The 15,019-nt window shown below is 39.9% G+C and overlaps 1 protein-coding gene across 1 annotated transcript in view; it reads right to left on the bottom strand.

Moving 5' to 3' along the window:
- Positions 1 to 15,019, bottom strand: part of LOC122817026 (fer-1-like protein 4) — a 1,119,105-nt gene that overhangs the window by 187,396 nt on the left and 916,690 nt on the right. The gene's annotated exons all lie outside the window — the stretch shown is intronic.

The following is a 15,019-nucleotide window of genomic DNA, read 5'->3' on the forward strand; positions in this document are numbered from 1 at the left end:
TACAGAACAGATATGTGGTTGAGCCAGGTATGGAAATAAGTTACATAAGGAAAGTTGAGGGTGGAATGCAGAAGTCCAGGAAGTCAACAAAAGAAAGAAGGAGTACAGGAAAACGTGGGAGACAGAAAAGACAGACCAGGCTAGGAAGGAATACTGGTTGGTTAACAAACAGGCTAAGAGAAGAGTTGCAATAGCAAAGAACAAGGCATCAGAGGTACTCTACCAGCTTCTTTAAAATGATTCAGTGGATGGCACAAAGAAACTTTTATCAGGTTGCAAGACAAAGAAAGTTAAAGAAGGTAGTCAGACACCCTTCACAAAGGATGCCAGCAACAGCCTGCTCACCAGTCCACAGGGCATCAAAGGCAGATGGAAGGAGCACTTCCAGCAACTTCTGAATGAAGAAAACCCCACAGAAGCTGTACTATCCTAGACACAGCCTACAGTGAGAGAAGAGGAGGAGCCCACCATAGAAGAAGTAAGAAAAGTACTAAGAAAAATCAAGTCAGTGAAAGAAGCAGACTGAGATGAGGTCACAATAGGTATGATCAACATGTTGGGTGAAATAGGGGAGAAATGGCTCCTGAGGGTACTCATAGCAGTATGAAGTGATAGGCGTATGCTAGATGATTGGAGAATAAATATACTAGTGCCAGTGTTCAAGAACAAAGAACATTCACAACTGTGGACAGTATAGCAGTACCAAACTCCTATTGCACTGCATGAAAGTTCTGGAGAGTGTGACTGATAATCGAATACGTAGAGAGTAGTAGAAAATAAGATAGGAAATGAGCAGTTCAGATTCAGATCAGGATGCAGCACAACTGACCCAGTGTTTGCAGGGATACTTGAGAAGAAGCTAGAAATGAGGAAAGAGTGCAACTGGGCAGTCCTACACTTGGAGAAGGCATATAACAAAGTCTGAAGGAAGCTGATTTGGGCAGTCCTGTGGTGGTTCAAAGTCCCAGAAAGATTGGTAGAACTAGTGCAAGCTATGTACAAGGACCAAATTTCTCTAGTACGAACACTGTTCGGTCTTATAGAGGAGTTCCCAGTGGGAGTGGGTGTGCATCAGGGCTCAGTTCTGAGCCCACTGCTGTTCATAATGGTGCTGGACTACATTAGCAAACAGGTTAGAGGGGACAGATCAACAAAGTTGCTGTATGCAGGTGATGTGGCATTACAGGCAGACTGTGAGCAAGAAATTCAGCAAAGGATAGTGGAATGGAATGCAAAACTGAAGGCACATGGGATGAAACTAAGCACTGAGAAGACCATGGTAACGACATCAAATTGGGGAAATCAGAGCAAGCTGAGAATTGAGATAGTAGGAAAGATAGTACAACAGGTAAAAGCTTAAAGAATCTGGGAGAGGTGATTGAGGAGAAGGGAAGTCTGAATGAGGGAGGGTGGCTTAATGGCTAAGGTGTTTGCCTTACAAATACAAGGTGCAGGGTTTGAGTCTCACAAGGGATAATTGGCTAGGCTTAAAATGGCTTGCAAGGGCAGTTAGCTTAGTACTAAACTATGAACTATGAACCTAATGAACCTATGAAGAGGTCAAAGCTAGAATCAGACAGGCTGCAGCCACCTGACACAGGGTGTCAGTGGTAGCATATGACAGAAGAATGCCAAAGAAACTTAAAAGTAAGATGTACAAAACAGTGGTGTGACCAGTACTACTGTATGGTACAGAAACCTGGGCAGTAAAGGCAGAGCAGTTAAGGAAGTTAGAGGTGATGGAGATGAAGCACCCGAGATGGGTGACAGGATTCACAATATGGGACAGACAAAGGAATCAGGACATAAGAGCAGAAGCCATAATAACTCCAATTGCAGAAAAGGTCAATGAGAACAGATTATGGTAGTTTGGGCACATGTGCAGGAAAGCAGAAGACAATCTGGTGAAGAAGATTTAGATGCCCTCATTTCCCTAGGTTACTTAATTTATACAGAAAGAAGGCAAGAGGAAATGAGGGCATCCAGCAAAGAAGTGGATGGACTGTGTGAGAGAAGACTTGCAATGGTCAAGCATGTCTGTCAAAGAAGGAAGGAGTGTGGCACTGAATAGTGGGAAATGGCAACAAGTGACATGACACCCCAACCCCATGTGGAAAATGGGAAAAGGGCTTTGATAATGATTTGTGTGCTTCATAGTTTCAAAGTACATCTGGCATTGCATGACAACTTTAGGAATCAACCAAAGGGGGTTAGAAAAGATTGGTAAGAGGGAATGCAAAGGCAATATAGAAATGAACATGAGAGGACATCCGTACAGCTCCCGTATATATAGTATAGTCCAGAAAGTTTAGGAGTTTTGCTTGGAAGAGTTTTTACAGGTGTTTATACCACTAGTAGACTTCAGAGATTTCCCCTCAAGCAGATAGCAAATGCTGGAGGTAAGAGTGGAATGAGAAAGGTAATTGGGAAACTGGTTTTTGGAATGCAATGATTTGCAAATTTTAAAAATTCCCTACCGAATATCTTGTCAGAAATACTGAGGAAACAAAAGGCAATGATCTTCTGATCTGAATTGCAAAGACATAGTAAGGATGTAATAATTTAATGTCATTGCCTGTAAAAAAAAAGCAATTACTGGAAAATAGAAATGAAAATCTTAATCAGCTGTAACTGAAGTACTGAATGCTGTGAAGGACATAAAAGAAACAGATGCTGTCTCTTTAGAAAGGGAAAGAGAAAATTGCATAGAAATAAATGGAATCTGTAGGAACAATATATGCAGAATATTGTTCAGGAGGAGGAAATTTAAGGGAAGACAGAAGCTGAGCAAATTATGCCATGTTAGAGTGTATGAAAATTGTTAAAATGTATACTGCATGAAAATAAAATAAATATTAGGATTTTTTTTTCATTTCTATTGCTGTAAATGTACCTGTGTCAGGGAGGATGGGACATTGCTATCCTGAGAGGGAGGAAGGGTACATGCTGATATTTTTAGTGGAGGTCTGGTGGAGGCTTGAGCTCAGATACAAAACAAAATCAGGCTGGTAGGCAGGAACATGGGTGATAGCAGACTTGCCCCTTGGGTTTGGGTATGGAGATGCACACCATAATAATCCCTCATTGCTCACCCAGCATTATGTAAGTACACTAAGAACATGTGAGGTGATTTGGGGATAGCATAAAATACTGCCCCTGCAGATTGCAGCAGTACTCCTGGAGCTTGACTCACACTTCCACACCAAGACAAAGCCAATGCAACAAGATAAGCCCTCAGACCTGAAAGATGTATGGGTCAATGGAGCATGGTGTGGAGCAAGGCTTGATCTGTTCTGTGCCTTCACCTGTCACTGGCTACAAGAATTACTGCATCTAAGCCATCTGGAAATCCAAAGCTGATATAAGTATATAAAGCTGATTTAAGTACACATTTTTTGCTCTAACTGTTTCAGTGGTATTTAACAATCCTGTGCTGCTCGTAGGTTGTAGTTTTTAATAGTATTCTGCTGTGTTTTGCGAACATATCTCAGGGTTTAGTTCCAAGGTTTCTTTACTTGTTTTTACTTTTGTTCTGATTCAGTCTCCATTTTTTTTTGTAAAGCTGATTTAAGTATATATTTTTGCTCTAAATGTTTCGGTGATATTTAATAATCCTGTGCTGCTCTTAGGTTGTAGTTTTAACAGTATTCTGCTGTGTTTTGTTAACATATCTCAGGGTTTAGTTCCAAGGTTTTGTTACTTCTGTTCTGATTCAATCTCCATTTTTTGTAAAGCTGATTTAAGTAGGTATTTTTGCTCTGTTTCAGTGATATTTAGCAATCCTGTGCTGTGCTGTGCTGCTCTTAGGCTGTAGTTTTTAACAGTATTCTACAGTAACTGTGTTTTGTGAACATATTTCAGGGTTAAGTTCCAAGGTTTCTTTACTTCTTCTTCTTCTTTCGGCTGCTCCCATTAGGGGTTGCCACAGCGGATCAACTGTTTCCATTTCTTCCTGTCCTCTGCATCTTGCTCTGTCACTCCAACCACCTGCATGTCCTCTCTCACCACATCCATAAACCTTATCTTAGGCCTTCCTCTTTTCCTGTTACCTGGCAGCTTCATCCTTAGCATCTTTTTCCAAACATACTCTGCACCCCTCCTCAGCACATGTCCAAACCAATGTAATCTTGCCTCTCTGGCTTTGTCTCCACCTGGGCTGACCCTCTAATATACTTATTCCTAATCCTGTCCACACTTGTCACACTCAGTGCAAATCTTAACATCTTTAACTCTGCCACATCCAGCTCAAACTCCTGCCTTTTTGTCAATGCCACTGTCTCCAACCCATATAACATAGCTGGTCTCACTACCCTCTTGTAGACCTTCCCTTTCACTCTTACTGGTACTCGTCCATCACAAATCACTCTTGACACTCTTCTCCACCCACACCATCCTGCCTGTACTCTCTTCTTCACCTCTCTTCCACACTCACCATTACTCTGAACTGCTGATCCCAAGTATTTAAACTCATCCACCTTCACCACCTCTACTCCCTGCATCCTCACCATTCCTCTATCCTGCCTCTCATTCACACACATATATTCTGTCTTAATCCTGCTGACCTTCATTCCTCTTCTCTCTAGAGCATATCTCCACCTCTCCAGGGTCTCCTCCACCTGTTCCCTACTCTCACTACAGATCACAATGTCATCTGCAAACATCATAGTCTACAAGGACTCCTGTCTGATCTTGTCTGTCAACCTGTCCATCACCATTGCAAATAAGAAAGGGCTTAGAGCTGATCATTGATGTAATCCCACCTCCACCTTAAACGCATCCATCATTCCCACTGCAGACCTCACCGCTGTCACACTACCCTCGTACATATCCTGTACCACTCTTACATACTTCTCTGACACTCCTGACTTCCTCATACAATACCACAACTCCTCTCTAGGCACCCTGTCATATGCTTTCTCTAAGTCCACAAACACACAATGCAACTCCTTCTGACCTTCTCTGTACTTCTCCATCAACACTCTCAGAGCCAACATTGCATCTGTAGTGCTCTTTCCTGGCATGAAACCATACTGCTGATCACTAATCATCACCTCCCTTCTTAACCCAGCTTCCACTACTCTTTCCCATAACTTCATGCTGTGACTGATCAATTTAATCCCTCTGTAGTTACTACAGCTCTGCACATCACCCTTATTCTTAAAAATCGGTACCAAAACACCTTTTCTCCATTCCTCAGGCATCCTCTCACTTTCCAAGATTTCATTAAATAATCTAGTTAAAAACTCCACTGCCATTTCACCTAAACACCTCTATGCTTCCACAGGTATGTCATCTGGACCAACAGCCTTTCCATTTTTCATCCTCTTCATAGCTATCCTTACTTCCTTCTTGCTAATCCACTGCATTTCATGATTCACTGTCCGCACATCAGCCAACCTTCTTTCCCTCTCATTCTCTTCATTCATCAGCCCCTCAAAGTATACTTCCCATCTGCTCAACACACTTTCCTCACTTGTGTGTACGTTTCCCTCATTATCCTTTATCACCCTTACCTGCTGCACATCTTTACTAGCTCGTCCCTCTGTCTAGACAATTGGTACAGGTCCTTTTCTCCCTCCTTAGTGTCCAACCTTTCATACAACTCTTCATACGCCTTATCCTTAGCCTTCGCCACCTCTCTCTTTGCCATACATCTCATCTCCTTATACTATTGTCTACTTTCTTCGTCTCTCTGACAATCCCACTTCTTCTTCACCAGCCTCTTCCTCTGTATACTCTCCTGTACTTTTTCATTCCACCACCAGGTCTCCTTGTTCTCCTTCCTCTTTCCAGATGTCACACCAAGCACCTTTCTAGCCATCTCTCTCTTACTAGCTCTGCTGTAGTTACCCAGTTATTCGGTAATTCTTCAATGCCACCCAGTGCCCGAACATAGAACCATTCCAACTACCTTCTAAATATGCACTATTTCCTCAGCACTTGTTAAGATCATAACTTACTTTGAATCAGGCAGCACTGGTCATTATGTGGAGTCAACACCCCCTCTCCCCCCATTGCCAGTATTATCGTATATAGAATCCTGACTTGAGGCAGTATAAGAACTGCTTCACACTCACTGATAACGAACTACTAAACCCAAAGGACTCTCTCTATGAGAGCTGTAAATAATTAACTCAACTGGAAGCTGCCATACCTCATCCTCACTTATACAACATCCACAAATTGTAAATTCTAGGCTGTCTTATTCTGGTGGCATTAAAAATCTTTACCAAAGCCTCGTACGACTCTGAATAGTAGGCATCATCCTAAACCCGATTAGGTTCATAGGTATATACTAGGCTAACAATCACCAGGGCCTTTATAAGCCTAGCCAAGCAACCTGACCCAATTGTGTTCCCTTGTAATGTGTGTGTCTTAAATGGAAAGGAACGTTTGTTAGGAGGGGTACATTAGTTAGGTGGGGTATGTTAGATAGAGGGTTGCTAAAAGGTATGTAAAGAGGGAGATATACTAATTAGTGAATGTTTACTGTTGACCTCTGTCTATAAGAGACAAGGGGGCCAGCCTAGGGATCAATTTTCGATTATCCATCCAATTTACCTCCTGCATACAACCCATCATCATCAACTCATATCCAACATGCAGTTTGCTCTGATACCATAGGAAGTACAGATACTAACAGGGGTCACATAAGAAACACTCGGATGCCCTTAAGGCAGCAAGACAAAGCTAGTTCATCTGGCAATGTCTTGATTATAGGTGACCCCATAGTGTGATATACAGATGCCCCACTCACCAGGCTGAGCAAAGACATGGTAATGGGTTGTTGCCTCTCAGGTGCCAAAATACATAATGTCACTACAGCTCTTCATCCCAGGTACACATATTACCTGATCATTTTGCACAAGGAAATGCATGATGTGAGATGCACTTCTTTGGATCATATGAAGATGAACATGATGGAGCTGTCAGAATATGCATTGGGAAAGGTAGTGAAACTAGTGTTCAGCAGTATCCTGTAGTTGCCAAGAATGATACCACTATAGCACTGCAGCTAAGAAGTTATATACTGTTGCATGGCACTTAAGATTATTAAAAGCATACCATTTAGCTAACATCACTCCAAGTGGGTTTAAAATACTTACTGAATCCAATGTGGCTCAAACTGATGAATTATTAAAAACAGTGGCTACATGTAGAGCAAACAGCTCCAACAATGTTTATGTCTGTATTAATGGATTTCTATGAGCAAGAAATCAAAGTGCTACAAAGCTAAGAGTTTATGTCTGAAAGCACTGCAATATCAAGGTCAGGAAGGGTTTATTGATCAATTCAGAAAACTTTCTGCTGTTAGTCACTTTAGAAGAACAACTCAAATCTAGAAAGCTGAATAAATATAAATGGGACCTTTGGAAATTTGGAACTACAATGCCAACAAACTTTCATGGAAGAGTTTTAAGAGGGTGGAATGCTTTCCTAAGAAGAGTGATTTTTACTTAACTATTATTAACAAGCCACAGTTTAAACATAAATAACTTGTACATAATACATCTAAAAATCATGATTTTGATTTTACAGAGTCTTCTAGTAAAGGAGGGGTAACCATAAACATTGAAAATGGTAAACAAGCACTACAGCTACTGTTGAGACTGTTGCACAATCTTGTTTAGTCCATAATTTATCAAGTATTGATTTGGCAAAACATGATATACCTTTGTTGAATAAGGGCTTTAATTTTATATCTGTGATGCAACAAGTTCATGAACATAAAGAAATATTGTCGTATGAATGACTAATTTAAAACTTCTCTTCAAAGATTCTGAAATATTTAATAGTGATAGGTTTAAATTTAAACCTTCTTTGTTTAAGCCGCCTTGTAATAAAAATGTTGAATTCACTGACAAAATTGTATTAAAGGAGTTACATTTTAATAAGCCTATGTATATAGGAAAGTACAATAATTTAACTAAACAGCAAAGGGAGTCATTACATTTTTAGGAATTAACTGGGATTTAATAGTGAAGGCAGACAAAAGGGCAGTTGTGGTCTGCAATATAGTTACATATCATAAAATGGTTTTATACCTTACATTACAATTCAAGAAGGAAACTGAACATTTTTTAAAACAAGCAATGGATGAGGGTATCATTACTAAGACAGTGGCTTCCAAACTAATGTTTTCTGATCCTAAATCATAATACTTTTATCTTACTTAAAAATATATAAGGATTCTAGAAATCCACTGGGGAGACCTGTTGTTTCTGTTAAAGGCTCTTTAACTAAGCCCTTATTAATTGTCTTTTTGACCAAGCATTTGAAACCCTTACTTTCATTGGTCAGATTATGTCTACAGGACACTACAGACTTTCTACAAATTTCAGAGAATTGTCAGATGGAGAAACGGTGATTTATAGTTATCCTGGATATTCACTGCCTATATACCAATATACACCATTATGCATGTTTGCTAACCATTGAATATTGGTTAAATAAGGTGAATATCTATCCTGCTGGTTTTAAAGCATTTTTAATATGTTTCACAGAACATGTTCTTACAAGGAAGGCTTTCTGTTTCAGACAGGATTGTTTTTTTTTTTGCAGGTTAAGGGCACTGCAATGAGGGCCTCTTTTGTCCCCATCTATGCAGATCTGTTTATAGGTTATGTAGAAGAAATTTTGATCTATGATTCTTACCACAATATTTTTCTTTATGCAATGGATATATGGTGTAGATTTCTTGATGACTGTTGGTTTGTATGGACATCTAATTTAGTAGATCTTAAAAAGTTTACTGGATACCTAAACGGTAATGTTTGGGGTTTGAAATTTGCAGAATTTAATGTAAGATGTATTCCAGTTTTGAATGTTAAGGTATATAAAAGGATAGATAGCACAATTTATAGATCTTTGTACAGGAAACCTTTTCATAAAAAACTCACTATTCCAAGCCAACAGCTGCTGTCAGAAGTATACTATTAATAATATCCCAAAATCTCAGTTTTATAGAATTAGATGTATTTGTTCAGGGCAACAGGATTTTTAAAATCAGGTGGATGATCTTACCCATGTTTCTAAACAGGGGTTATGATCAAGGAAATATTTATTAGCTATGTGAGTCTATCTATAGTGTCAAGGAATTTACTAATATATAAACCTTCAGTCACCATTGTCAATAATTCTTTATCCCTTGTTACTAAATATGGGTCTAATTCTGGTTATTGCAGACCAATCATTAACAATTGGAATGTTCTGATGGCTGATCAAATTGTAGCTTCTAATTTACCTGCTGTTTGTAAGTTTAGTTATAAAAGGGGACGTACATTAGAGCATGTTCTAAATAGCTCTTCAAAGAAGAAACCAGGAGACACTCTTTCTCAACAGAGAACAATTTATGGAGACAAGCTAGTGGGTTGTAATCCATGTGGTCATTCTTTTGGTTTGTTCAGTTGTTTTAAAAGCAAAAGAATTTGCTTCTGCCAATACCAGTATGATTTTTCAGATTACACACATTATTACTTGTGATACAGAATGGATTATTTATTTGGCTGTACTTGCATGTTCTGTTTTTTTTTATGTGGGTCAAAACTCAAGGCATTTTATGTTATGCATTAGAAAGAATTTGAGTGAATTAGATGTCAAAAATCTAATAATGCACTGCTTAAACATACCCTGAAACATCCTACAACCAAATGTATTTTCACTGAAATTGACAAATTACTATATAAGATGCCTAATAAACTTGGATGGCATGAAATATTAAAAAGAAAGGAAAGACACTGGATGCTAAACCTTTGAGCTTTAGTTTATTCAGGAATAAATGAATATTAGTAATTTTTAGTCTATTAATATATGTATTTATATAGTAATTAAGGTTATAGTTACTTTAAAAGATTTTTGTAGAGCTCTAAATATGTGATGACATTTCCTTATACGGTATAATTTTGAACCGAAGAAGGTGTGGTTGTGCTGAAACCAGTCTACGGGGCTTCCCTTTCATGTATATGAAATTAATTTACATCTTGTGGAAGTTTTTGCTGTTGTTTGTTTAGTCTCCTCAAATTAGCCAAACAGCCAGACTCAATCAAAATCATATACAAACAGTGCTGCTCAAGTCTAGAAGCATAAATAAAAAGTTACACCCTCACAGCATTTGATATATGCATAGCTACTGAAACATGGTTTCAGATCAGCTAGAGCATCCACTCTGCAGAGTTTTAATGCCTACTATTCCTTCAGACCCAATGCCGAATTAGATGTTGTAGCTGGTGGGGGTGTATCTGTTTTCCCGAGAAACCATTTCACCTCCAGAGTCATAGTACAGGACAATGACTTAGAACTCCTCTACATTCTTCTTGTGATAAAGAAAACCCAATATCACATAGTAGTTAACTATTGTACTCCCTCTATTACAACAGCTGGTATGCCTGACAGTGAGTGACTTCACCCTCAGAGATAGAGGTTCTTCTAACCACACCTAACATTTCATGCCCTCCATGGCACCAACATAGTGGGAAAAAAGTACCACGTGGACAAGGACATGGACAAACACCATGCAGGATACTGTGGATATATGTCGTCCTCATTTGCAGCCCATAGGACTCATAGAGCTTTTATTCCACTGGATACTACGGGATTTAGGTTCTATGTTTATTAACTACAGAAACCTTTCAGTAACGTGCTGGGGACACAGTGGGGGTATCAAAGACATCTGTCTTGAGAATACTCTATCAGTTCCTCAATGCCATGCTTCAGCATGTGAGGAAGTACAAGTGGTTTCCATATATCCCAAAGAATTTGTCAAAGATTATGTGGGAGTTCTAAGATATAGCACATTTCTTTGAGGTACTGGGGGCCATAGAGTATTCCCACATTGAAATTAAGGCCCTACCTGTTGAACTGGGAAGGAGATGCATGAATCGTAAAGGGTATCGGTCTGTGAACTGCCAGGTGTCATCGACAATGTGTGTGTGTGCAGCCACCTATGCAGTTCTCCTGGCTCACACATATGGCATACATGTGACCTTTAGATATGGTTTGTGTGGCCTGTCTTAACACAATGCCATCTTGTGGGTGATGCTGCATATGCCCAGAACTTTGGTTAGTAGCACTCATCAGAAATCTGCATAATGAAACTGATCAGGGGTACAAATGTGCACTATAACAAACCAGAAATATTATGGAGTATGCTTCTGGGCTGCTGAAGCCATGCTTTCATTGTCTAGATACATCCAATGGTGCCCTGCAGTATGATCCCACCATGTCTACCAAAATACTATGTGTGCTGTGTTACATAATATTATACTTAGGAAGCAGGTACAGGATGTTAGCCTCATGTACGGCCAGCTGTTCCCAGCACCACAGGAAGTAGAAGCACAGACAGATGAGGAATCAGAGGAGCTAGCAGCAGGGGATGACCAATCCAGATGGAGGTGGACACAGTATGCCATAGCACTAGAAAAGAGGCATCAGATTGCATTTAGATTTAAAACACAACTATACAAGACCTAAGCAGATACTCTATAGTAAAACTGTTAAATGCAAAAATAGCAGACTGTACTTACCCATGCATTGGATGGCCATTTCTGCAGCAAACATAGGAACCCCAGATAGCAAGGTACAAAGGACTAAGCATAGTTATCAGCATTTACAGAGGTGGTCAAAGGAGTACAGGAGTGCCTTGTCATCCCTTTTGGTAAAAACTCTGTACCCATGAACTACCACATAGGCAGTAGTCTACTTAACACCTAAAGTGTGATAAGAGACCTTGGGACACAGGTGGACAGTAGTCTCTCCTTTGATAATTGCATCGCCACAGTAGTCAGGAAATCCTTCTACGTGGCACACCTCATCACAAAAAGTTTCTCATCCAGGAAAAAAGAGGTCATTGTTCCCCTCTACTCATCACTCATTAGACCCATTATAGAGTACAATGCCCCTTTTGGTATGTACCTCACAAGACATCTACAACAACTGGAAAGGCCACAGAAATACCTCACAAAGAGGATTACCAGCCTCAAACAGATGCCCTATGCAGACCATCTAAAAAAACTCCAGCTTTACTCTGTCGCATATCGCCTACTTTGAGGCGATCTCTGCTTAACATACAAAGCTATGTCAAACCCAGAGCTGTTGGACATGCTCCACGTAAGAAATCCCAATCCCTCCAAGCTACACGCTCTAGGGACCTAAACCTTGTCACCACAATAAACAGAACATGCTGGAGGGATAGATTCCTGTCCCAGAGACTTCCCATACTCTGGAACAAACTATCTACCTATATCAAACAAAACTCATTATCACTCGTCAAGTAAAATCTTGATGACTGGATGGTAGATAGGAAATTCACCCCGGGGATCACTTCTGTGGCTCTGCTTGACAGGGGCACAGGAAAATAATTTTCTTGGGTGGCAAAAGCCAGGGTACTGTTTGGCTAGGCTTATATAGGCCCTAGGGCCAATAGCCTAGTACATACCTATGAACCTATGTGAGACAGGTTTGTCTCCCAGAGGCTGCTCCGTCTCTGGAATATACTTCCCATACATGTCAAATAGAGTACCTCATTGACCCTCTTCAAGTGCAACCTTGATGAGTGGATGAGAAACCACAAATATGTTCCAGGGGTTCCACCTGTGTTCCTCACTGACAGGGACAACAGGTGCTGACTGAGGTTTCATTTTTGGGGGATAAACTCTTGGCTAAGCTTGTAAGGGCCTCAGGGCCATTAGCCACGTAACATCCTATGATCCTATGATCCTATGTCTTTCAGAGGAAAGTGCAAGAGTAGAAGTACCAAGGTGTAGCAAAAGAAAAAAATGTTTATTTGTGTCGTGTGAGAACTGGATTTGGAGGGCTTTACTCTGGAGAAGGATTACGGAAAGTCGATGTGTGGGATGTGCAAGGGACTGTAGTGGTATGTGTTTATGTCTACAGGAACAAACCTTCAGCACTTGGGGCAGCACTGTGGCTTGGCTTGCTGGACAGGTTCAAGGCTTGTATGACAGGGTTTGGCTTCCCATGCATGTTCCCACCCACATGTGCTAGCTCTACTAAGAGTTGTGGTGACTGTAGCATGGTCCTGGCTAGATGTCAGTGTGCTGAAAGACCTAAACTGACATCTGCTAGCACATGTGCAAGCATGACAGTGGCCACAACCACAAGAGATCCCGTCTCCTGTGTGTGCAAACCCTCTGGAATCAGTGCTGCTGTGAAAGTGCTTGCACTTTGGAAGTGGGATCTTGCTCATTCGTGGTCTTGTTTACAAACATCTGTGGATATCGCAGGTGACCAGCTGCAAGGATGGCCACTCATCCTCGACAGACAATCCAGAGAAAACACTGCATGGTCCAATGAATGACTCAGTTTATCCAACAAGTCAGACATATGGGATCACAATGGCTTGGCCGCAGGCACATGTAATAAGCACCAGGGCTCATTGCACATGGATTATAAATAGTGCTGGCATGCCCTTCATTGCAGATGTGGTGTTTCTGAATCCCCAGGATGAAGTTCCTCACTAAATATAAATTATGTGTGTGTGGGTTTGTATATATATATATATATATATATATATATATATATATATATATATATATATATATATATATATATATATATATCCACTATGTAATCCCAAAGCACTGAAATCCCGAATTTCAGTATTTTGAAATTACATAGCCGAAAATAGTACTACAATATGAAATCCCAAAACCCCATAACCACGAAATTTAAAATCCCGAACATACTCTACACATACAGCACACACATACACATAAACACAACTTCCCCCCACAATCAAATATATAATCCTACACTACAGATAAGCAGGGGGGCAAGCACCCCTGATGTGGGGGTCTGCACCCCACACACCCCCTACTCAAACTCACACCCACACATTTTACAGTCCCTCACACACACACATCACAGTCACAACACACACTTACACACACTAAATCCCCTAACCAACACACTTACACATACATACTTACCTAAACTTCCACCCATCCATTCACACACCGCACCACCAGAAGTGCTAATTCAACATCTCCGAGCTTCGGGATTTTGAATTTCACGCTTCTGCGGGTTTCGGAATTTAGTGTTTTCGGCTATGTAATTTTGAAATACTGAAATTCAGGATTTCAGTATTTCGGGATTACATAGTGGACCCATATATATAATTTTATATATAAATATATATATATATATATATATATATATATATATATAGAGAGAGAGAGAGAGAGAGATGGGTGTATGGCAATTGCCCAAATTATCTAAATATTGACAGCAAAAATACATAATGTTCAAAATATTGATAGAAATACCTAAACACAAAATAAAGTCAAAAATACTTTAAATACAAAATATTGACAAAACTGAAGTTACACCAGGGAAGGGTATATGCTCTTTCCCCATTGTTGTGTGAACTTAGAGTTGGTGTATATAATTAGCTGGGGGTGTGGGGTGGGCTTGCCCACCTGCAGAAACATTGAGTTAGGATGTAGTTAGGTTTTGTCAATATATTTTGTCAAAATAAATGACTATATTACTAATAATCATATGAACAAATCTCTGAATCACAGTTAATAAAAAAAAAAAAAAACTTTTCCTTCAGTAGAAACATCCATTATAGCGGGCACAAAAAAATCTAACAGAAAATAAAAAGTTTCCTTTTCCAAGAGATTAAACTAAACATAAAAAAAACTAAATATCAAACCTAACTTTTTTCAGAATAGTGTTTCTGTTAGAGAAAGGGGGTATTTAGTACCATAATGTGTAGGTCTGGGATGAGGAGGATGAGTAAGGGTTGTACTAGGGGTACTCATGCATACTGTATGCCGACCCTAACCTTAGCTCCAACCCTACTCATTAGGACAATGCCACTACATATGGAGGCACACAAACTCCCACAGTCTCCAAACACACCACTACCTAAATGTATCACGTACCTCACATCTATCCTCTTCAGTAGCCCTTACAGTAATGCTAGCCTGCAAACACTGAAAGCACAAACCCATGTACACATAAAACATACATCTATCTCCTTCCCTAGCCTTTATTC

This window comes from Protopterus annectens, chromosome 12.part0 (assembly GCF_019279795.1).
Source record: "Protopterus annectens isolate FY-2018-M chromosome 12.part0, PAN1.0, whole genome shotgun sequence".
In the NCBI taxonomy this organism is placed as follows: Eukaryota; Metazoa; Chordata; order Ceratodontiformes; family Protopteridae; genus Protopterus; species Protopterus annectens.